Here is a 24473-nt window from a genome sequence, read left to right on the forward strand (position 1 = left end):
TGCCAGGGTGCTTGCATATGTGCTTCTTATTATGACATCACAAAAGAAGTTTGCTAAAGCTGTCATCCCCACTCAGCCGAATCATGCGCCGAACTGTGATCGGACCACTGACTACAGTGGATCGGACTTCTTCGGACTCGGGGGAAGTGGGTCACAGCGTAAGCGCTAAAGAGGAGTCGATAGCGCAGGTCTCTATAGGAAACTTGCGCCGTGCGCCCGCGTATGCATTTGACTAAACCACCGGGACCATGTGCCTTTAATACTTACAACCTAATTTGATACACATCTAAAACATAAATACACTATATACACCCTGTATACAAACACTAATAAATACATACATTTGTATACACACATTCATACATATTGCATGTTCAAACATACATTATATAAAAAACTATTCATATACATGCATGATGAACATGTATGTGCAAATATCCATACTTCATGCATACTATTTGAACACACAGTGCTGGATTCTTTTTTTGTCAAGATTGTAACGTAAAGAGTTGCTTATAGTTGCTTCAGGCATGTCCAAGACCTAACTCAACTCTAAAACAATGCAAATTGCAAGATTATGACATACAGAGTTGCTTATAGTTCCTTGAGGCTGCATTCAAGACCAAACTCAACTCTAAAACAATGCAAATGCGTTCTCCACAGAAATTCTACACTAATTCTGTAGATTGACATGTCGACAACATAAACAACAATGTACTGCATATCTCTACAATACATTTCAGGTTGAGTGTGGAGTCTTTTTTGCAATACCTTTTCACTAATAGATCTAACAAGCCATATTGTTAGAATCATAACACCAGCTAGCACATCAGCAAAAGAATGTCACCATAACCCATTGAGGACAGGCAGATTTTGCTACAATTCCACACATTTCCCATAGACCCCTGCCCAAGTAAACTCAGGCCTCGTCCTCAACGGGTTTAACCCACATTTGCTGACCTACAGGATATTCTGTGGTTCGCACAAACGCTACAATTACTGATCTATGGGATAATCTGTAGCAAATATAACTTGGATGATGGCATCATGTACAGAGCTTTTTACAGCCAGTGAACCCTGACCCAACATCCCACAGTCCCCTGCCTCACTTCCTGTCACTACTTAATGGATTGTGCCATAAGGTAACAGCTAATAAGTCTACATCTATGTGAGATCGAACAATGCCATAGTCGTACATACTTTACTGTAGTCCCATTCATAGGTTTATGACTTAGACCACAGTAGTCTGAACTATCTATCAATTTCCATTCAATATTTCTTTATATTAGTAAGCTTTAGACTACATGAGTTATTTACCACTGAAAAGCTCACATTACGAAAGCTAAAAAGGCTACCAGGATGTCCAAATTCTTCCAAATCTCATGGTTGTATACCAGTACTGACACGACTTTTTGGAGGCTTGACCTTCACTCTTCCTTATCTAAGGGTGCGTTCGAGTGCTCTCTTAAAGCAAACCGTACCATACCATACTCATGCCAGAGGAGCACTCGAACGCTCCTAAAGTGTACCATACCATACTGAACCGAGCCAATTAAGTGAACCACTTCCTGATGTGCTCCAAAAGGGTTCCAAAAGCGAACCAAAAGTTCCCATGTGAAGAATGCACGGAACATGCACATACATCATAATACAAAAAGTTCATTCTCTTTGCTACAAAATGCCTGGCTCCCTCTAAAAATAGCTCATGAGGTACGCTTTTTTACAACAGAGCACTCGAACGCTCCACATCTGGCACAGTTCAGTACAGTACACTTTAGTTCATGAGGTATGCTTTTTCAACAGAGCACTCAAACACTCCAAATCTGGCACAGTTCAGTAAGGTACACTTTAGTTAAGTTCGCTTTTAATAGTTCACTTCAGAGCGCTCGAATGCACCCTAAGAACTTATTGAAGCAGTCTCACCTGTCCAATCATGGATGCAAAGACAAAGACCCCAGCCATGAAATCTATGTTCATGAAGATGATCTGAGCATTGGTCTGTGGAGCTGGCAGATTTCCAATGACAATCAGAGTCTTGGCAGATCGGAAGAGGCATCGGATGTAGCTTTGGAGAACATAACACAAAATAGATCAAATGACAATCATCCATGTATTATGCGAGCACTTATATAGGAATACATGACATCAGAAATTTATAATTTCAATGTCTTTATGGGGGGGGGGGGGGGCTGATTCCGCCCTCAACAATTGTACATCATGAAAAATTCCAAAAGTTATTTAAATTCTTATGTATTTTATTGTTTTTGGAATTTCTTATGTATTTCTTTGTTTTTTAAACTCTTTTTTTTCTTTTTTCTTTTAAATGGCAATTGTCATTGACCACTTTTCTACCATAAATCAATCAAATAGATAAATAGTACAAATACTCAAGTTTTTATGAGTTTCATGACAGAGCATTGTTTTCCAAAGGAAATGTACACAAAATCCCAAAATTATGCCCATTTTGGGCTGACATACAATTATAAAAATGGCCGTGGCTTCATAATGGTATGTTGCAAATTTGGTCTCAAAAGTTGTGCTAGACTTCAAAGAAAAAAAGTCAAGAAGCCTCGCGTTGAGGTCTTCTCGCGGTGCAGAATTATTGCACGAAATGTCGAGGGGAGGGGGGCAGTTTCCCCACCTCCGGCCTGATTATGGTTAGGGTCTAAGGGTTGGGTGGTATTCCGATTTCTTTCATTTATGTTTACTGTTTCTTCCTATCACTTCAAGCAAGAACATCATGCACCTTGGACAAAATGCTGGTAATCACCTCATTGAAACACTATTTCATTCAAAATTTAACAACTCATTTGAGGCAGCAGGTAAATACCAATTATCCATGGATGATTGATTTACCAGTCCCCAATAAACATGACAACAACAACAACAACAACAACAACAAATAATGACAACATTACCATCACCACCACCACCAACAACAACAACACAAGAATACAAGGACAGAACATGCCTCATTAGTTCTTAAACTTGTGCCTATAGATCAGAACATCAGCTGCTTGAATTATTGCAAAACAGTTTGATACCAGACAAGGGTCACACAATCAAACCAACACTCCCAAACGGGTGCAGCTAGCTAGCTGACCTACTTGTCCTTCCTGTTTTCTGAAAGTGGGTTTATAGCAAGCTAATAGGCAAAGAGCATCCAATGGGCAAAACACTCTTCTCATGCAAACACTCTTCTGTTTCTAAATTTGGTTCTCCCCAAATGCAAATGCACTCTTTACAATTGAGATCAGGCTGTTTACAACACAATTATTTTATATATCAGCAGGGCTGCTTATCTATGCAGATTGAAAAGCACAGATAATCACAAGGTGATAATATACTAAGGGCTACCGCTCCCTCCCCCTCCCCCCCCCCCCCCAAAAAAAAAGGGGGGGGGGGGGGGAATCTTGTAATCGCAGTTTGGAGAGTCAACATGCTAAATGTGCCAAATAAAGTTGAAGAAAAAAAAACACAATTTCTTACTTCATGTTAATGAAAAAATATATATGCATAATATGTTATACATTGCAAAAACATGGTGGCAGCTCTGTATGAGGCAAAGTTCACATGTGAGTGGCTGATTGTAGCAGAGGTCTGCAAGCAAATAAATACTAGCAATATAAGGTGACTTACGGATCACCATCCGCAGGAAGGTAGGTCCAGTCCTCATTGCGCTCCTCATCATATGTGATACCCTCCCATACCAGCATGGAGTAGTACAGGCAGGTGTTGAGGTGTATCATGTACAGCAGATAACAGACCATACGAAACACCCTTGAAGAGAAAATGAGGTTTAGAAATACACTCAGCCAGACAATGAAAGCCATTGTACAACAATACTGTCATTTGAAATATATACATATATACATGGAACATATAATATATGTTACTATGCCACCTGAAATATCATGCAACATAACATGATACGCAAAATATGCTCAACACAATATATGCTATATATGCTCCACATAATATATGCTCAACATAATACAATTGTATATGCTCAACATATAATATAAATATGCTCTACATGACCCTGCATGCTGTGGTAGATATCATGCCAATGTGAAACTTTGATATACAAGGGTTGAAAATAAATGCTGCACATGCTTTGGGACCAGATTTATAGTACAGTGTTCATATTCCACATGGACAGTTGAATAAGAAAAGTGCAGTAAACAGTTATTAGTAAGGAGATATATTCTCATATATTTCTGGCAGGAAAAACATGATAAAGGTAATCAAAGCTTTCATATGGTGTAGTGTGCTTTCATGCATTGGAATGTCTTATGCATATCAATCAGCAGAGATTGATATTTTTTATTAAGTTATTGAGCCATCATGATGTCAAAACAATGTCATATGTTATCTGTCTTGCAGTTTGGCTGTTTAAGGTTTAGGGTTGAACCACATATTATTCACCACACATTTGCACAGAAATTATAGATTTCAAACATATGGTAAACATATCATTGCATAGCAAAGATATAATGCCAATGGAATAGCAGCTTAAGTATATAAAAAAATAACACCAAGTTAACATGACAACAGCAGCAAACTCAGTACTGTATGATGGCATTTTGGTGGCAATCATTTTGCAGGATATTATCATTTGTATTGTGTTATGTTGTATTGCAGCACATTGTCAGAGACTCCAACTCTCCCGTTTTCGACGGGAGATCTCCCGCCGAAAACCCATTTTTGCACAATCTCCCGTTCTCCCGTTTGAGATTTGATTTCTCCCGCCCTGGTTCTGTGTCTCCCCGTGGAGAGGATTTCTTACTTATTTCTATCGTATGTTGAAGAAATAAGCCTTAGATAGCACCAGAGAACATCTAGAATCCTAGGAACTTCGCGCTTCGCACACATCAACTTGGAGTCTCCCGTTTGCTAGGGGTTTCGGGCGGGAGAATCTCCAGATCAGAAGGTGCTTGGGGTTGGAGTCTCTGCATTGTATCAAGCTGTGTAGCATCACATCACAATGCCAAGAAGCAACTGGGGAGCTATTTGCATGATTGCGAGATTTAGTGCAAAATTTGACAAACAGAAATAGCAAAAAAGAGAGGTATAACCATAGGCCTTGATCAAGACTGTAGCTATATGTTCACAGACACTATCTGATTGTGGGATACTGTAGCATGAAGCTTGAACTTTGGTAGAATGAGTATAAGTTAAAGGGATGGTATAGTATTGGTTGTGGTGAGGATTCAGCTTTTAAATTTTTATTGAAATATTTAGAATTCACTCTGTGATTACAGAGCACACAACTCTAAGAGGAATTCAAGGTTTTTCATGATGAAAATCTGTTTCGAAATGGCTGAGATATAAAAAAACAAAGTAAAACAAAGCAATCCTCGCAAAAGGCGGGTCCCACCTTTTATTAGGATCGCTTTGTTTGAGATATCTCAGCCATTTCAAAACCAATTTTCATCAAATAATCTCTGAATTTCTCTTAGAATTATATGCTCTTTCATATTTCATAAGTGGTTTCTCATTATCAAACTGAATCCCTATTTCAACCAAAACTATACTATCCCTTTAATGTCCATCAAGGTGTGACGGTAACTGACCTGATTCCATGAGCTGACTTTGACTTGTTCTCAAACTTCTGGGAGAACTCCAGGTAGGAGTTGAACTTGAGGAGACGGGGCAGACGTAAGAGGGGCTGGACGTCTCTCATCAGCAGGTAGAAGAAATCAAGCGGCAGCAGGGACAAGACATCAAGCTGCAGGTGTGACAAGAATGTGGAGATTGATTGATTGATTGATTGATTGATTGATTGATTGATTGATTGATTGATTGATTGATTGATTGATTGATTGATTGATTGATTGCTTGATTGATTGATTGATTCATAGATTGATTGATTGATTGATTGATTGATTGATTGATTGATTGATTGATTGATGAAATAATGGACTGAATGACTGCCTGAGTGATTGATCTCTGGATAGATTTGATTAAGCAATAAATTTATTTAATGATTGACTGATTGATTGGATTTGTTTTATTGATCAAAATGATCATCTACATGATTACTTAGTTGATTGATTCATTGATTTGATGGGTTGGTTGATTGATTAATGAATTAATTGATTGATCACTTAAGCAACTGATTAATTGTTGATTGATTTATCTAATGATGGATTTGATTACATGACTCATAGATTGATCAATTGATTTACTGATCAACTATGACTGACTGATTAGTTGATTAATAATTTGAATGATTAAGATAGGAATCAATGTTGCCAAGATTGAAGGAAATAGCACTATAGATGTAGTAGTATTACTAACATACTCAGTAATGATAAAGATGATTGTAATGATGATAATGATAATGATAATCATCATCATGATATCATCATCACCATGGTAATGATGATTTTGTTATAAAAAAACATATTCGTCAGCACTGCCATGTGTTGCAGTCCAGACAGATCAAATCACAATGGCAATGACCATAGCAACATGAAACATACATAGGACCTAAATACTACGGTATATCAAAACAAAAATAGTAAGAGAACAGAAAAAAAAGGGGAAAGCACAGTTCCTATGAATTCACTGAGGGGGTGCTGTACAAATAACTGCTCACCTTGAAAAGTTGAGATGAAGTGTAGTGGGTCAGCATGCATCTTTTGTCAGTCTGTGGGAAGAGCAAAAGTGATGACAAAATCACAATTTTTCCAATTGCCGCTTCTTCTATTGCAAAAGGCTTTTCAACATCGTGATTTGAAAATCTCATATTTCAGTTGCCATATGGCAGCAATCAAAAAACCATCAATCAGCTGCGAGTATTCCTGTGAGTATTCCAGTTGTTGCTGAGGTGTCAGCTGTCATTACAAACTCACAATAATATTTACAACATGTCTGTATGAATGTCAATGCTACAAGAAATTGATTATAATTTATAATATAGTTTTAAAAAATACTCAGTACAATTAACAAACCAAGCAAATGCCTTAACGGTGACACTAACTGTAAAACCATGCCGTCATTAATTTTAAAAGAGGCATACAGCAGGGCTCAAAATTTGTGGTGTCCTGGTTGCACAGGGCCATCAAGAATTTACCTCAGGTCACCAAACTTTCAAAAAGTATAATCTTTTTGCGACTCGATCAGGAAACTAAGATTCAAAGTAGATTGCTAAGTTTCCTTTCATTTGATGCCACTATATTTCTTTTTTTCTGGCCACCAACATTTCAATTAATTCAATGATTTTTGTGGACCAAATGAGCCACCAGAGAAAAAAAAAATCTAGTGCTGAGCCCAGGGTATAGGAACAATGTCAATGCCAAAATACCTGCTTAAATCAGGATCCTGATTTGTCTTCTTAATAATTACAAACAAATCTATCAAAGTGGACTATTAAATCAAAGGTCTATAGCTGCAAACTAGCTGCTTCAGTTAGCCAGTATGTATTCCTCCGGAGATGACAAATTACAAAAATTGAAGACCTGTATTACAGTCACTTATTTTGATGAAACTAGCAGCCAATCAAATTTGTCTCCAACTGGCAATATTTCACTGCGTACAGCAGCCGAAGACTGGGGGTGAGCCAGGCTACTGACAAACACGGCAGGCACCACGATATCAAAAGTGGGGGGGGGGGGGCAGTTTATATATCTGGTGCCACTACCGGATTTCATCAGCTAACAAGCAAGCCAAAAAAAAGGCCTTCAGTGCAACTTCTGCTGCCACTTCCTAGTTTCATCAGTTAACAAGCAAAACAAATAAAAAATTCCTATGTATTGTGCAAAAAAGCTGGGGGGGGGGGGGAAGCACCCTCGGCTCTGACAAGGGCACTTGCTGTAGTAATTGCAAGAGAAGTCCCAGCAGGAGGGCCTTTGAAGACTCAAACAAAGTTTAATCTCTGATATTACTGTCTTTATGATATTGCATAACATGCAAAAACTGAACATTTTGTGAAGTTTCTTTTTTTCAGTCCCATTGTAATGAAACTCTCACTGCTCTGCTTATACATTATGTGTGATAATTTACCTCTGTTGATCTCAACTTCAACATAGAGCAATTGATAATTCTAGTTGAGACCTAACCTAACAATATATGTATCTTGGTGAGATAGTTAGAAACCTCTTACGAAATATGAAATATAAATTTTTTTAATTCCCAGACAAATTCCACGTTTATTTGATGAAAATTGGTTTTGAAATGGCTGAGATATCCAAAACAAAGGGATCCTAATAATAGGTGGGACCCATCTTTTATTAGGATCCCTTTGTTTTACTTTGTTTTAGAATGTCTAAGCCATTTCAAAACCGATTTCCATTTTATAAATTTTGAATTGCTCTTAGAATGGTAGGCTTTGTATTGTTATCTTATAAGTGGTTTCTTAGCATCTTGCAAAAAGTAAAAGGCTCAAATCCTCATTCCCACCAATACTAAATACCATCCCTTTAAATCCTTTGCCTCACATTGTGACCACTACTGTCTTTTCAGAAACTCACAATGCCTTGGCCGGACTGAAAGAACATGAGGCGAGCCCTGAAGAGCATCATGTCCATCAGGTAGATGAAATCACACAGGTAGTCAAAGACCAGCCACCAGGCCAGATTATCCGGGTGCTGGTACGCGTTAACGAACGAGCCGCGCAAGAAGATGACGATGGCGTTGTAGAGAAATGCCAGTGTTACAACACAGAGCCAAGCAATCCAAACGCCTCCTGCACAATTTTGGGAAACCAGTATGAAGACATATACCACACTTAAATTCATGGAGAGGCTTGTAGCAGATGCTGTGTATTTATTCAAATAAATGACATTCTTGCATCAAGTTCTTAAAGGTATTAGAACTAGCACTGGCTGTGAGACACAAGCTCTATGGTTTAGTGGATAATTGACACCTGTCTGGTTACATCAAGAGGTTGCTGGTTCGAATCCAGTCTGAGTATGTATGCGTATGATTTTTCATCATGGCTACTACTAAAACACTGACATGGTCGGTGCTTATTTATGTTGATGTAGGGAAATTTGTTGATCACCTGCAATATCACAATGCTATCCACTAAGAATAACAATAAATAGATATATGAATATGAAAATCAAAGCTCATCATCAACTGGCCTTCTGAACCAAACTATATTTCCTTTTTGAAAGTGATATCCAAATCGCAAGCATCGGCAAAATGCAAGCATTCTGATTTTCATACCAATTAGTAGCTTTTGGGTTCTTTTGTTGTTGTTGTTGTTTTTGTTATTGTTGTTTTTTTCACGGGAAGTACACGCAACCTTTTGTATTTGTAATGATCCCTCCCAGCAAGCGTAGGAAGTACATACAGGGCTGACCTTGGAGGTCACATGCTAAACAACTAATTATAATTGCTTTCTAGCTGTAGAGGCATTCTTTATTTACAGCTCTTTAGCAGGACTTCACTCCCAGTGCAAGCAATATTTATGCTGACAGGGCAAACAGCCAGCACGCTGAAAACCACAAGATATCACATTCTTCAAGTTCATCCCCATTGAATGCAGCATGTACGCAGCTGTATGACCACCATATGAGAACACAAAGTAGGCTTTTGGTGCAACAATACAAAATTTGGGCGCTTTTCCAAGCAATAACTTCTATCCCATGGGAGCATGCCAAACCTACAATACATGCTGAAATATTTAATTACATGCCCACACATGCACTCATATACAGACATATAAATATGTAAATATAATATAAATATATAGATATAGAAATATATAGAAATAGAAACATACACATGAACATATGAATATATAATACATGAAAAATAAATACATAAATATAGATGCATCAATATATGAACATATGAATATAAACTTGTTTATAGGGGATGTGTGTGCATGCGTGTTCTCTGCAATGACTTTTGTTAAACATGTTTGTACTTTAGCAATGATTGCCAGATGAGGAGAATCTTGCTTTGGATTCTTTTTTTTTTTTTTGGGGGGGGGGGGGGGGGGGTGCCAAGTAATCCGAAGAAAAATGGTCAAAAATTGTCAAATATAATTATGGAATGTATTTAGACATGCATTTTGTCACATAAGTGATATTGAGCGTATCATGAATCAACACAAATCGACATGCACTTAGTTCCTTATTAAGGATGCGTTAAACACATCTGTTACAAACTACTGCAGTACAAATATTGGGTGCAGTATAACCTAAGGGAAGTGAGACTTCACCTCCGTGCATGAGATTAAACTTGCTTCAAGGGTATGTGATGGAGGTAATGATCAATTACCCTGTAAACCTGTGTATCAATGACACTCATTAATGCCCGACTCGACAAACAGTGTGTACGTGCTTACAAGTGCTGGTACACTACCTCTAGGAAACAGGGACACACACACACACACACACACACACACACACACTCTCTCTCTCTCTCTCTCTTTCACTCTTTATCTCTCACCTTTCTCCCCCACTCTATCTATCCAGCTCTTTTTCATTATCTTCCTTTTTTCTCATCCAGAATTGAAAAACAGGCATATCAGTATTCAGTGGTAAACAAACATTGGTTTGGTTCAATGGCCCTACTATTTTTGTTCTGCTTTGTAAAGCTTTCATTCTTGACCAGTGCAAAGAAAACAATACACTCTGCCCTTGACCCATCCTGCTACACAGATGACAATACTGGCATGGTTGTATGTATGTGTGTTTGTGTGTGTGTGTGTGGGGGGGGGGGGGTGGGGTGGGTACATATCCCAATCCAGCTGCAAATTCCTGCATAAATTATGTCCATTGTTTGTAACTTCCTTTTACCAATTGCTTTGACAGGGGATACCTACTATACTAACTCTGCACTGAGCAATATTACTTCGGTACACGCTTCGTTTCTATGACCCCATAATTCCACTCAGACAACATGCAGTTGGACCAACTGAATTTATACCTTTTTGGATCACACAAACTATCATAGTGATATTCATATTTACACCTTAGTTTCAACATTACCCATTATTTTTTTTTCTTTTTCATTGCAGGTGCACAATATAAAAAATAGGATTCTTTATTCCATGAATACTGCACAAAAACTGATATCTATTTTCTTGAACTTTGATTTTATTTTTCCCTTCAGAATGATATAACTCTAGCGAAGCAAAGTACATTTTGGCCAAAGGAGGAATGAATGTAACTTGTTAAGAGTTGATTGACACTTCTTGACAATCCTTGAGCATTTGCAGTCATGCATTATAATGCCATACTCATCTGAGATGGGTAACTAGGATTTTCTGGGCTTACTCATCCCAATAACATCGCAATGACACTGTCAGGATGACAGAAGGCCGCTGTCAATCAAACCTGAGAGTCGTCATTGTGTATTGTGTTGCTGCCAATAACTGTTTGACCTTGAATAAATAGTTCCTGTTAGCCGTGACACTTTTATGAATAATGACAAGTTTGTAACTCTCTCTCTCTCTCTCTCTTTCTCCATTATAAGCCAATAGTGAAAACAACTTCATAAGAATATTGCTATATTAATCATGTGATTTTGTACAACTTCATAAGGTCATTGCTATATCAATTATGTGATTTTGTACACAAATAAATGAATTCGAGCAGGAAACTGAGCAGGAAACGCTGATTGATTTGACATTTTAGATAACAGTATTAGAATAATGTGATATTTTGTATTAGATATTTGAGGGTTTTTATTCACAAAGAAAATAAGCACACTATGTTGAATGTCATTTGAATGATGAGTGTAGAGAAATACTGGTAAACTTGTTTAGTACAAGAACATAAAGTTTTTTTTTAAAGGATTGCAAGGGTATCTATCAAACACAGCATTGTAAGAGGAAAAAAGACTGATACAAAAAATGTAAGAGAAAACAAAACATACTGAGGGGCCCACCAAGAGGTGCAGCTGAAAACTGCATAGGACATCTTTGCAGAAAAAAAGAAAAGAAAACTTTAATCTAATCACAGAGCAAACTTGTGCACTATGACAAACAATGCTGTCTAAATGTAAAGACCATCAAGTACATGCCTGTGTGACTTGTCGCTGGGCTGACATGACTTTGTATCTCAAATTTTGGTGACAACTTTGAAAGTAGTGAAAATCACTTTTCTGGATTAATTTTTAGATAATCTGTGATGTCCTGTACAATTCCTAGCTGTCTTATCCCAAAAATGAAGCCACCACAGCATGTCCAAGGAAAGGTGATACCATTTGTTACATTACTTTGGTTGCCATGTTTTTTTTTTCTCTCCTGAACATCTGACATTTTTTGAGACACCAGGTTTTGTCGCCCCAACAGCAAAGACTTGAGATGTGATTTACCTAGGGGGTCAAAGTACTCTGGAAATCGGATGGACTTGATGCGATCCAGGAGACCAGAGAAATGGCCGATCTTCAAGTTCTTGAAGTGAATCTCGTCCGCCACATCCCCGATGCTGCTCGGAGCGAAGGAGTCCAACCGCTTGCGCACACTGGTTGGTTTGAGAGCTACATAAAGGTAGATGGGCAAACACAAGAATATGAATGGCATAAATGCATCAACATGCTTTATCTCACAGAGAAGGAGCCTATTTGTGACCATACACTTATAATAACAACTGGAAAGAGTGCAATGTATAACACGCTCTGCTGAAGAAACGTCTTATTAAACTGGAATCAGAAGGCAATTTATTTTCTTATTAGAGCAAAAAAAGCAGCAAAGCTTTATACAGGGTGATATCTATCTCTTGAATCAAATATCTGACAACTATATGGCCATGAGCACATTGAATGAAACAAAGATATCAATTATATATATGACCTTTCTTACATGTTACTTCTATGAAATAACATTTCCTTTATGACATCAGCCAATAGAAGATCAAGTAAAAGAGAAAATCAGAAAAGAGAAATAGATAGAGGAAGAAAAAATAATGCCTACATATATGTATATAATCTAAATATAGAGAGATATAATGATACAACAAAAAGCGAAAGTAAGAGGAAGGGGTGTAGAAGTACAAATAATGATAGATACTCTGACAAAATAAAAAGAAAGGCGGAAAGAATGAGAAAAAAAAGTTCTAAAGATAGACAGAAAGAATAAGAAAAAAAATAGAGAGAAAAATAGGGTGGGGGTGGGGAGGGGAGTAACAGCACACATCCCAACTCACTATTGTTTGCCTCAGGTGCAGCCTGGGGTGGGGCCAGACTGGAGTTTTGTGAGGACAAGGGTGCCACCTCATTGTTCCTCAGTTTGCCGACCCGTCGCGTGATGGACCGAACCAGGGTCTGAAGCCTGGGTTTCTTGTCACTAGCATCATCAAGTTCAGCTCTGGAAAAATTGAAAACTTTAATTCATAAACTTTGATGTCCTCATTGCATTTGAAGATGAAACATCATAACATTGGCTAAGATTTTGAAACTTAAGCAATTTGAGAACAAAATCCAGTGTGCTTACATGTTGACTTGATACAAATTCAAATCTCATCCCCCAAACAGTGATATTTCAATGAAATAATGGAATACATTGATATGTATGAAATGGTTGAAGTTGGTATACCTAAAAAGACAGTGATATCAGTCACAATTATGCAAATTAGATGAGATGAAATATTTGTCATTACCTCAATAGTCTGCCCTTAGTTTAAACAGAAATCTCACTGAATTTCCCTTCTTGATATGAATTTAAAAATTCAAGATTTTACTTAAAATCAACATAGTATAAGGCTTCATGATGTAACAGATTACTATTAAAAGAGAGCCAAAGTTGATACAAAATTGGAAAATGAATTATCTTAATTTGATCTTAAAATGGTATCCATCAATGAGACCTTACTCAAAATTACAGAGGTTTGATAGCCAAGGGATCAGCATTTTCCATACAGGCAAACATAACACACGAAATGTCAGCAGAGAGAAACAATTTCACACCCGCTCATCCAGCTGGCATCGCTGAAACTGCTCGGCTCACTACCAACGGAGGTTTTCCTCTTGAAGAGGCGTTTCCATGGTGACACACTGCTCTTGCTGGGTGATGGGTAGCTGTGTGGGAGCAGGTTGACACTGTGAGAGCTGTCACCATTGGTGTGGGGGCCACCATTGGACACATCAGCCACATCCTACCACGCAAAGAATTAAGAAAATCATTCTGATGATGACAATATTCTCCACAATCTAGGATAATGGCAATAATATCACAAAGTACTTCTACATGATTGTGCTTCTCACCAAAGCATCTCAATATTTTGCTTGATAGCCAATATTACCAAAAAAAAAAAAGATTACTTGTTTTTTATGTCCTCCTGAAAATCATGTGGTCATATAGGCCTACAGTTGGCGTGTGGTTAGATACTGCCAACTGATAACATGGCCAGCGCCACGGATTTAAAAGTGGGAGGGGGGGGGGGCCCAGTTTATATTTCTGGTGCCCCTTCCAGGTTTCATCAGCAAACAAGCCAAAAAAACAAAACAAAACAAAACAAGGTCTTTATCACAACTTCCTGATTTTCTGATGCCACTTCCAGGTTTTTTTACCTGTGCCAAAATCGCTCTGTTACAACATGCAATTAGCAAAAGCTTAACCACATTCTATTTTGATTACACACGCTGTCAAACCATACAGTACAATATTTCAGGTTACTGCAGTTTACAATTGCATCATTACACAGCCTATTGTGTCAGAATGTGATGTCACAGGAGAAAACACACCAGTCTGATGATATGTCTACACACTCTGACAGCAAGGCTAGCTGGGCGGGGCCCCCCGACTACCACTATCATCTATCTCCATCATCAGGGATGCCCTCACCTTGAGTGACAGGGAGCTGCCGGATGACTTGCTGTACAGACTGGTGGAGTCCACGCAGCCAGGGAGAGGCAGACTGTGGCGTTTCGACTTCCCCGTGTTGTTTGGCGGCTGGAGTCTCTGGGACACCGTAAATGCCCCATTCCTGTGACCGAAAAGTGAGAATGGAGCCAACAGCGATTTCCATATCATGTCTTGCTCACTCATCTTCATTCTCTTTCAGGACAGGAGAGGTTACGGCATCCGTGAAAATAGTGGTGTCAATTACAAAAATAAAATGAAATTAATGAAACAAAATGAAATGATATGAAACAAGGAAAAGTAGAAATTACGCGGTGCGTAACATATGTCCCCGCCGGAAGTAGCATTTTGTAACAAAATGTGCAATATAGGTAAAAAATCAAGGTCAAAGGTCAAAGAAGTCAAAGGTCAAAATTCTGTGTAGAAGTTTTGAAGCCCTCACCTAGTGCCATCACATAAAGCAAATGGAATCGAAATTGGGTTAGAAATGGCGAAGGAGTAGCATTTTGTAGCCAATGTACAATATAGGTCAAAAATCAAGGTCAAAGGTCAAAGAAGACAAAGGTCAAAATTCTGTGTAGAAGTTTTGAAGCCCTCACCTAGTGCTATCACATAAAGCAAACGGAATCGAAATCGGGTTAGAAATGGCGCAGGAGTAGCATTCTGTAGCAAAATGCACAATATAGGTCAAAAATCAAGGTCAAAGGTCAAAGAAGTCAAAGGTCAAAATTCTGTGTAGAAGTTTTGAAGCCCTCAACTAGTGCCATCATATAAAGCAAATGGAATCGAAATCGGGTTAAAAATGGCGAAGGAGTAGCATTTCGTAGCAAAATGTACAATATAGGTAAAAAATCAAGGTCAAAGGTCAAAGAAGTCAAAGGTCAAATTTCTGTGTAGAAGTTTTGAAGCCCTCACCTAGTGCCATCACATAAAGCAAACGGAATCGAAATCGGGTTAGAAATGGCGAAGGAGTAGCATTTTGTAGCAAAATGTACAATATAGGTCAAAAAATCAAGGTCAAAGGTCAAAGAAGTCAAAGGTCAAAATTCTGTGTAGAAGTTTTGAAGCCCTCACCTAGTGCCATCACATAAAGCAAACGGAATCGAAATCGGGTTAGAAATGGCGAAGGAGTAGCATTTTGTAGCAAAATGTACAATATAGGTCAAAGGTCAAGGTCAAAGGTCACGACTGAAATTCTGTGTAGAAGTTTCAAAGCTCCCATGTAGTGCTATCATATAAAGCAAACAGAATCAAAATTGGCTCATAAATGACAGAGAAGTAGCAAATTGAAGATTTTGATCACACACGGACGCACACACGGACACACGGACACACGGACACACGGACGGACGGACGGACAGACGGACGGACGGACACACGGACACACACACGTACGGAGCCCGTTTCATAGTCCCCTGCTCGAACTCGTTCGGCGGGGACAATAAAATGAAATGAAATGAGAATTTAGAAACCAGAGTATGCAATCATCACTCGAGGGAAACTTGTTGGTGGTGTTCAAGAATACACTTGATGCAGCTTTTCATGATAAAACGAGTGGTATCCTAATCCAGGGCTCGACACTAATGGTGGCCCGGTGGCCCGGGGCCACCAAAAATGAAAGTCAGGCCACCAAATTTCAAAAAAGGGCAAATTTGGTGGCCCGCCTTGGGCCACCAACATTTTTTGAAAAGTATGTCAATAAATTCGTAACTTTTTGCACCGGAAATTAGCAGTTAAATTTGTTTAAAGGATGGATGAAAAGGACTGAATGAGTGCCTGAGAGTGAGTGTTGCAAGTTTGTTGAAGTTTATTTATGAGTAGATATGTCCAACTTCTAATTCTTACTATCATAAAACTTAAATATTTGACTCATTAAAAAAAAGGACTTTTAATATTTTTTTATTGGGTTTTTTTTCGGGACAACAATTTTTTCTCTCGGGCCACCAAATATTTGAAATTTAAGATTTTGGTGGCCCCATCGGGCCACCAAACAAAAAAGTTAGTGTCGAGCCATGCCTAATCTGTTAGTTTTAGTCATCCTGTAGGATAAAAATATATAAACCATCCTGTAAAAACATATTTATCTGAAGAGAATGGAAAACTTGTGAGTGCTCAAAGAAAACAATGAGGAATATGATAACATTGATGGCTTGTTGCTCTATAATATTATACTGAATAATTATCATAACAGCATTTCTTTGGAAATATCACACAGTCTATTTACTTCGCAGTGATAATTCCAAGGATGTGAATACAATTATGTAGACCTACCTCTTTTCAGTCCTCTATTCATATTATATCTATAATACTATCTCTTCATCTGTCAACATCTGCCTGTCTTCTCTCATTTTGCTATCAATATATTTCTATATCTACTGAATCTATATGTATCAACCTGTTTGTCCGTCTGTCTGTTCATTCAACTAATTTTCTATCTCTCTGTTTTCATGAACATCTATTCCATGGTAGATCTCAAATTCGCAAAATCAGAAGATATATAAGAGACAAAAGCAGACTACTGTATATTTGTAAACCATTTGTCCACTTGTCTTGCAATCTATAAATAAAGTAGGCCTACAGGTACAAAATAAAGCTCTAAATCCCGAGAAGAAATTTGAGAAAACATAAAGAAAACTGTTGCAAAATGTTGCCTGTCTTTCACCGCTATCTGTCTTAAGATCATACAATGGTGTGCTAGCAGCAAAGGTCATGCACCTGTTCTGGTGACCTGCAACATCTCCGTTGGTGTGGTTCACCGTCACAGACCCCCCAGAGCTGGTCCAAGACTCCACGGGGGACGGGAAGTGTGGGGAGGCGATACTGCTGCTGCTTCTCTTGTTTGCTGGCTCACTGTCAGTTTTAGCCACTGCAAGTCAACGGAGGTTGGTTTAGAAACTTCATGAAAGGTTTGTGGACTGGAAGAAATGATGACACTATAGTCTCCACATTTATTTTGATTTAATGTAATGTATGCAGAGTGTTAAGTGACAAGATGCTGTTTGCCTGGGAGAAAGACAAGAAAACTATGGTAGGACTTATATTGTGAAAACAATATTCATGATTACTGGGGCTACAAAACTGGTGGGGTGGGAGAGGATGGGAGCATTGTGTTCTGTTTTTCAGAGGAACAATCTTTAGGCCTGTAACTGTACTACTTGTCTATGGTGTAAATTGTAAGATTGCATCTGTCATGCTTTTGTGAATATTATTTGTTAATCACTTCCTGATTCATGTATATATACACAACATATAGATTGTACAACATAGATGCCTTGTCCACCATTCAACTTCTATCAGACTATCAACCTCGGGATCATACTCTCAGGGTCCTATATAACTTCAACAGAGCATAAACATCATAAACTGGTAAAAGCCTTTCATACCAATATGGTCACATGCCTAGATATAGCTATCTGAATCTTGTGTTGAAGAGAAACCACTATTCTCATGCACAAAGACGCATTTTTCAATTCAAATTCCACCTAAACACACACACACACACACACACACACACACACACACACACACCCAAGAACTTCTAGTAGAGACAGACAGCATGAAGACTTTTGGTTCCTATGGTAACCACAGTATAATGCCTAATTGTGACATCAAGTCAGAGCTCTTTACTCATCCTATTCTGCCCCCTACTTATGCTGATCATTCCCTTTGATTTCATAGATTGTAGGTAGGAGTTTACTCCACCAGGTTTTTTTTTTCCCCCATATTAAATACTACTTTGAAATAACCTTGAGACAAGAGTTGTCATTAGTATCATCAGGTTTACATGAGACCGACCACTGTTTTACCCATAATATGTCTTTCCTATGCCAAATGTGCTCATTGTGCAGTCATCCCTTAACTCTGTTCCCAAGTAAACAGCAAAACACATTCTGAATATAGACCTGGCAATGTGAATAAAGTTCAATCCCCTCTGGCACATTTCCAGACATTTGGACAACATTAACACTTCCCTTTCCATCGGTATGTTCTACAAATAAAGTCAGTTGGATTCTTAGGCTGATGGTCTCGAGGGGGTTAATGGGAAATTTCCCTCCATGTTCCTGTCGGCTCTCGTGAGTGAGGTGAGATCTTCAGCAGTAAATTGAATACACCTTGTATGAAATACTTCCGATCAAATAGTTAGCACTGCATCACATCTGAATGCAACTCAAGATCTACATCTAGTGTAACGTCCCAAGGTATTCATAAAAAGTTTACGACAGATGGGTTAGTACGAAAGCTCGCAAAAAGCCCCAAGACAATGAAATGATGCAGCCATACCTCCATTTCCGTTGGGATGTAGGGGGTGGCTGTGCTTGTCGTTACTGATGAATCCCCCATTGACCAGGTCCACCTCCTCTGTGGCATTGACGAGGGTAAAGGAGAGGGCGGAGTGTCGCTCCAGGCTACTGGGGGGCCTCGAGAGCTTGATGGTGGGCGTGAGGGGTGAGCGGGGACTCATGTTGCCCCTCGGCTTCGGCTGGAGATTGTTCATCTCCAGGCCATCGGGTTTGTTTGATCGCGGCATCCTTTCTGTGTTTCACCTCTCAACCTGTTACCAAAGTTTGAGCCTGCCGTCTATAATCCCTCAGCAACACACCTTGTAGCTTATTCTTGGTATATCTCAGAACTTGAAAGACTGTTAGAACAAACAAAAGAAAAACAAATAATGTTGGACTGTGAGCACTGACATATGTATGACTATAGTAAGGACCTTAACTCCCCATTATTGATCTCAAGACAAATAATTTATTCTCTTTTCAGTTTCACTTTGATTTTATTTCTGCATTTTCCCATAAAAATTACACACATGAATTGATAGTTCATTTTTTTGTGAAAAAATTCACAAAATAAATTCACATTGTAATAACCATGATAATCTTTAAAAACATTTGGACAAATACAATGAAACCAAAGATGTCAATGATACACTGTTATTATTATTATTATTATTATTATTATTAGTAGTAGTAGTAGTAGTAGTAGTAGTAGTAGTAGTCATAGTAGTAGTAGTAGTAGTAGTAGTAGTAGTAGTAGTAGTAGTAGTACTACTAGTAGTAGTAGTAGTAGTAGTAGTAGTAGTAGTAGTAATAGTAGCAGCAGTAGTAGTAGTAGTAGTAGTAGTAGTAGTAGTAGTATTTGGCGCAGAAGACATACAATTACTTATTTCCAGTTTGAAAGAAAAAAGAAAAGTGCAAGAGTCTGCCATCTTAAGCAGGTGTTTGATAATACTTGGTACTTGTTGGGGTCCTCCTGAATACTGCCCATGGAGTTTTAACTGGATAGTGATGGCAGCCTCAGGAAAAAAGATTGCAAAAAGAAGCACACAAAGAAATGGGCAATTTTCCATTGAAATGGAAGTGAGTGGGGAAGGAAAAAACAACAGAAGCAACGCATCAAGAGGCCAAGTGTGCAAAGTGGTTTTGTTAATTCGTTTCGTGTTTGTCTTCCCAATTCTATGAGCAAGCTGTCTGACTGGTTCTGTTAATGATACACTTAAAGACAAATATCAAAGCTGTCGATATAAGTATAGAAACTACATATATATTAGTACTGTTTGCATTCAAGAATTACTCCTTTTTTAAAGATTTTATGCACAGGTCACAGAGTAAATTCAGATTGTCCTGATATGCACAGTGAACATGGATAATAAATGATAAAAAACTATGCTCTCAACTGATAACTCATTAACACAAACCATCCATGTGCATTCACTTTGGTGAGCGGAAATGTATTTCACAGGTAAGTGATTTGCTGCTAGGCAGGGCCAAACAAAGAAAGAAAAGCAAAAACTATGTACATAAGTATGTGTATATTGTGAAGTGATCTCCATGTTGGAAGTGTGTTCTTCACTGCATACGAGTTAGTCAAGCAATTCACTCAATAAATTCTCTTACAACACAGATGCAGTGGCTGAATGAATATGAATTCAAAATCTGTTTGCCAGAAAGAAATCATGCATTGCAACCTGTGCATGGACTCACAGCAATAACACCTATGAAGTCCTTTTTACAGGCTTGTGGGGTTTTATCCTTTACTGACTCCTTCAAACCCAACAATACAATCTGAGGAATAAACTATCATTTTCAATATTTTGTCAAAAAGGCAATGCAAAAACAGGAAGAAAGAATTCAAGTGACTTTAGTAGTGTAAGGCTACTTCCTGTGCGTTGGGCTCTTCTTCTTTTTTTCAGCTACTTAGTGATGCCTGATGTTGAGTACAGTGTAGTTGCAAATATTTAGGATCACATCTCACAATATCCACACAAATTTTCAAGTGAGTCCAACCCTACTCAAGTTCAAGTCGTATTAATGTCCTTTTCTAGTCCTATTAAAGTGAGTTACACTTACAGTACAGTTCCACACCATGCTCATGCAGGCTCCCATAAATTTTCAGAGGGACTTATTCAATCAAACAGACAGAATAATGATAGAGGTGTTAACAATCAAGTTTAGAAAAGAAAAATAGAGATGAATATTATGGAAGTATCAAGTTTTACATGATTTCACATAACAGTGCTATTAATCCTCTGTGTGCCTTAAGTGCATGATGGGCACATAGCATTGTACACACTGTCCAAAGTCCCTGGCATGGAAAGGGTTAACTAGTAGCAAACACATAGCAGGCCCTTTGCAACTTAGACAAGGTGATGATATCCTGGCCTCACAGGTCTCCTACTGACCAACACACAGCTCTTAATTTCCTTTTAGAAATGAAATTTAAAAGGACACAAAATTCTTCTCATCAAATTTTTGCCCCTTTTGTGATCATCTATTCCTAACGATGCTGACGCGCAGGGATGAAGGGTTTGCGATCACTATAATTCTATAAAATAAAAAAAACAAACAAACAAACAAACAAAACATGACTGGTAAGATACATTTGTGTACAAACCTGAGGGAGGGTGGTGCTGATTTAATACACATACTTGTGGTTGTGACCAATATCATTACTGGGTGACAACATATGAAACTTTACAATTCCATGAATTTCTTATGAATTCTATTTAAATGCATTAATCCTATTTACCCAAGTTTCTACATTTCTACTCATCTGATTTCACACTGCTCATATAGGTTGATGAAAACAGGGTGAGAAATTGTACTTTAAATGTTATATGAAACAACAAATTGAATGACAAATCTAAATACCATACATCCAAAAATAAGTGATGGTCTGTTGCACATCTCAACTGTGCAATTCACTTTGATGTTGTGTGGACATACCGTTATCTCCGTTTTATATTACTCTTCCTATGTGCTGCCCCTATAGATACCTTTTATGTATCAGGTACTTTCTTATTGTAAGCTGTGCTCTTTATCATAAATTAGCATGAAATGCATCTTCAGCTGTGAAAAGAAATGATAAAACTGAACTGAACTGATCTGAAAATAAAATAATGCAGTAGAGACAAAATATGGCACTAGCTTCACAATGACCCTTAGCAAATGCCTTTACTTTCCTGTGTATCTATATAGAATGTTAAAATCCACAAATTACCCTTTAATATTAATAATACTAATATTTTCTTCTTCCCTGAATGCAAAAATATTAGAAGAACACTTCACTGAAGTTAAAAGAAAATCAGATAAACCCATTCATTTAGTATGAAGTTTGATCTAATTCAATGCATCACTGGATTAGAGGGCTACAACACTAGTGGAACGATATAAAAGAAAATGTAGGGAGAATTCTTACATTTTCATATATATATCTTTATCATTATCATAAAACACTTGCCTCAATATGCTTCACCTCCTTGCAGGAAGCAAGAGGAACACAATTTCCCTTTACTTTGGTAACAAGCCCAGGCAGTGTGTACCTTGTATTTTTTTTAAAGAAGATATTTTGTGGAATCTTCTAAATATTTTTCTTTATACTGCTCCACTTTATATACAATCACAAATTGTTGTGGATTGCTTATCCAGCAATGATGGTATATGGCTCTAAGTGAAACTATATTTCATAACTTTTGAACGGATCATCAGATTTCCTCCAACTTCGCAGTATACACATTTTATTGATATTTCTGCATTCACTAAAATTCCATATATTTGGTAAAATTCTTTTTATTTATTCAGAAATGGGGAAACTTACGCAAATTGTGTGTATGCATGGCACTGCACTATACCTCTGATTTTAAAAAAGATGGTGCAAGTCACGGGCAAAATGCTATTTCACAAGTACTATCAAGTATCACAAGCACATTAGATGGAAAATACCTGAATGTTTAAAAGATGCATAGAGTAAAGTTACTTCAGATGAACATATAAATAGATACTCAGATCCGGATATATAGATAGATAGACAAATTGATTTCAAAGGATAGATAGTGATAGATATAATACATGTAAACAGAAATAGGTAGGTATACAAATATGTAGGGCCTACGGTAGTAGGCATAGAATCTGTAGTTAGATGGTTATGCAGATATATATAGAGACACACAATGACATAAATATACATATAGATGAACATCGATAAATGAATAGATGGATAGACAGAAAGGTCGTCTACAGAGGAGAGAGAGAGAGAAAGAGAAGAGGGAACGAGGGTGTATAGAAACCATTTTTGCAAAATATTAAACATACAGGAATGTTTTGTTAGTCACACAGAATGAACTGCTGCACTTTGACAGCATACAGCAAACTACAAACGATCTCTTTGTTATAAAGAATTTGGACAACAATTCAGGACCCATGTACACCCACACACGTACAGGAAATAACAAGGGCAAATTGTATCTCATACTACCGACGCGCTTTTCAAGCAGCCCTACATTCATTCCTGCATATCCCATCACGGCAACGGAAGGCTATACTCTTGATTCTGTTTGAAATCATAGGGAATTTCTAAACACTTATACGTGATCAAAATATTCTATTTCGATAAAAATTGTATCACATGCAAACACTAAATATATGCGAGTGATGTACATGTACAACATTTAAGACATACTAGTACATGATTGTATACAAAGGACATCTCATACCATCGCAATTGTGCTCCATATAAAAAAGATAAACATGATAGACGTTAAAAGTAACTCAGACAGTAGGGAGAGGAGTTTTGCAGATGAAGAAGTCACACTGCACTTGCACTGCGTACCTTGATTTCATTCCGCTCCTTTCATCGTTCAAAATATGGCGAGACATTCGTCGCATTGGACGATCTGATTCTTCAATCATTATCCAAGTGTTCCACGATTCCAAAATAAGAGTCCAGCTTGAGGTGGCTAGTCGAGAGACAAATAGGACGTGCCCAAGCAGGAGCCTGTACAGGCAGATCAGCTAAGTCGCCATGACACTTCATCATCTGCGCGACAAAATCTGTTGTTCGTCAATATGGAGGAGGAATCGTTCTTGTAAACATCCACTATCCAATGTGTCCTGCTGCGAGCGTGCTCCAGTGCGTACAGCTATAGCTCGCCGTAAAATTAACGAGATGAAAATATGCGGTCATTTCGTTAGCAACGTCATACGCGGTTCCCTCGCTACCGTCTTGGTAACCTCACTCATTATCATAATGTATTTCTTCGGCCGCTCTCTTCTCGCGCGAGACGTCGCGCTGCTCGTCTGCTCCGCTGTCAGTGCTCCATGCTGGGACACAGTCAGTGACAGTAATCCAAGGAGATAGACAATAATGAGACTTGAAGCATCATTGTGCTTTCTATTACAACGCCATATTGAGGACTAGGACAGTACAC

At 38.1% G+C, this 24473-nt stretch overlaps 1 pseudogene; it reads right to left on the reverse strand.

The window, feature by feature from the left end:
• LOC139710523 (uncharacterized) overlaps window positions 1–24096 on the reverse strand; it is a 41708-nt pseudogene extending 17612 nt beyond the window's left edge.
• Between the last annotated feature and the right edge of the window lie 377 nt (window positions 24097–24473).

Source organism: Diadema antillarum, unplaced genomic scaffold, assembly GCF_040938485.1.
Source record: "Diadema antillarum isolate AM-2024a unplaced genomic scaffold, OU_Dant_1.0 seq00001539_RagTag, whole genome shotgun sequence".
Classification (NCBI taxonomy): Eukaryota; Metazoa; Echinodermata; class Echinoidea; order Diadematoida; family Diadematidae; genus Diadema; species Diadema antillarum.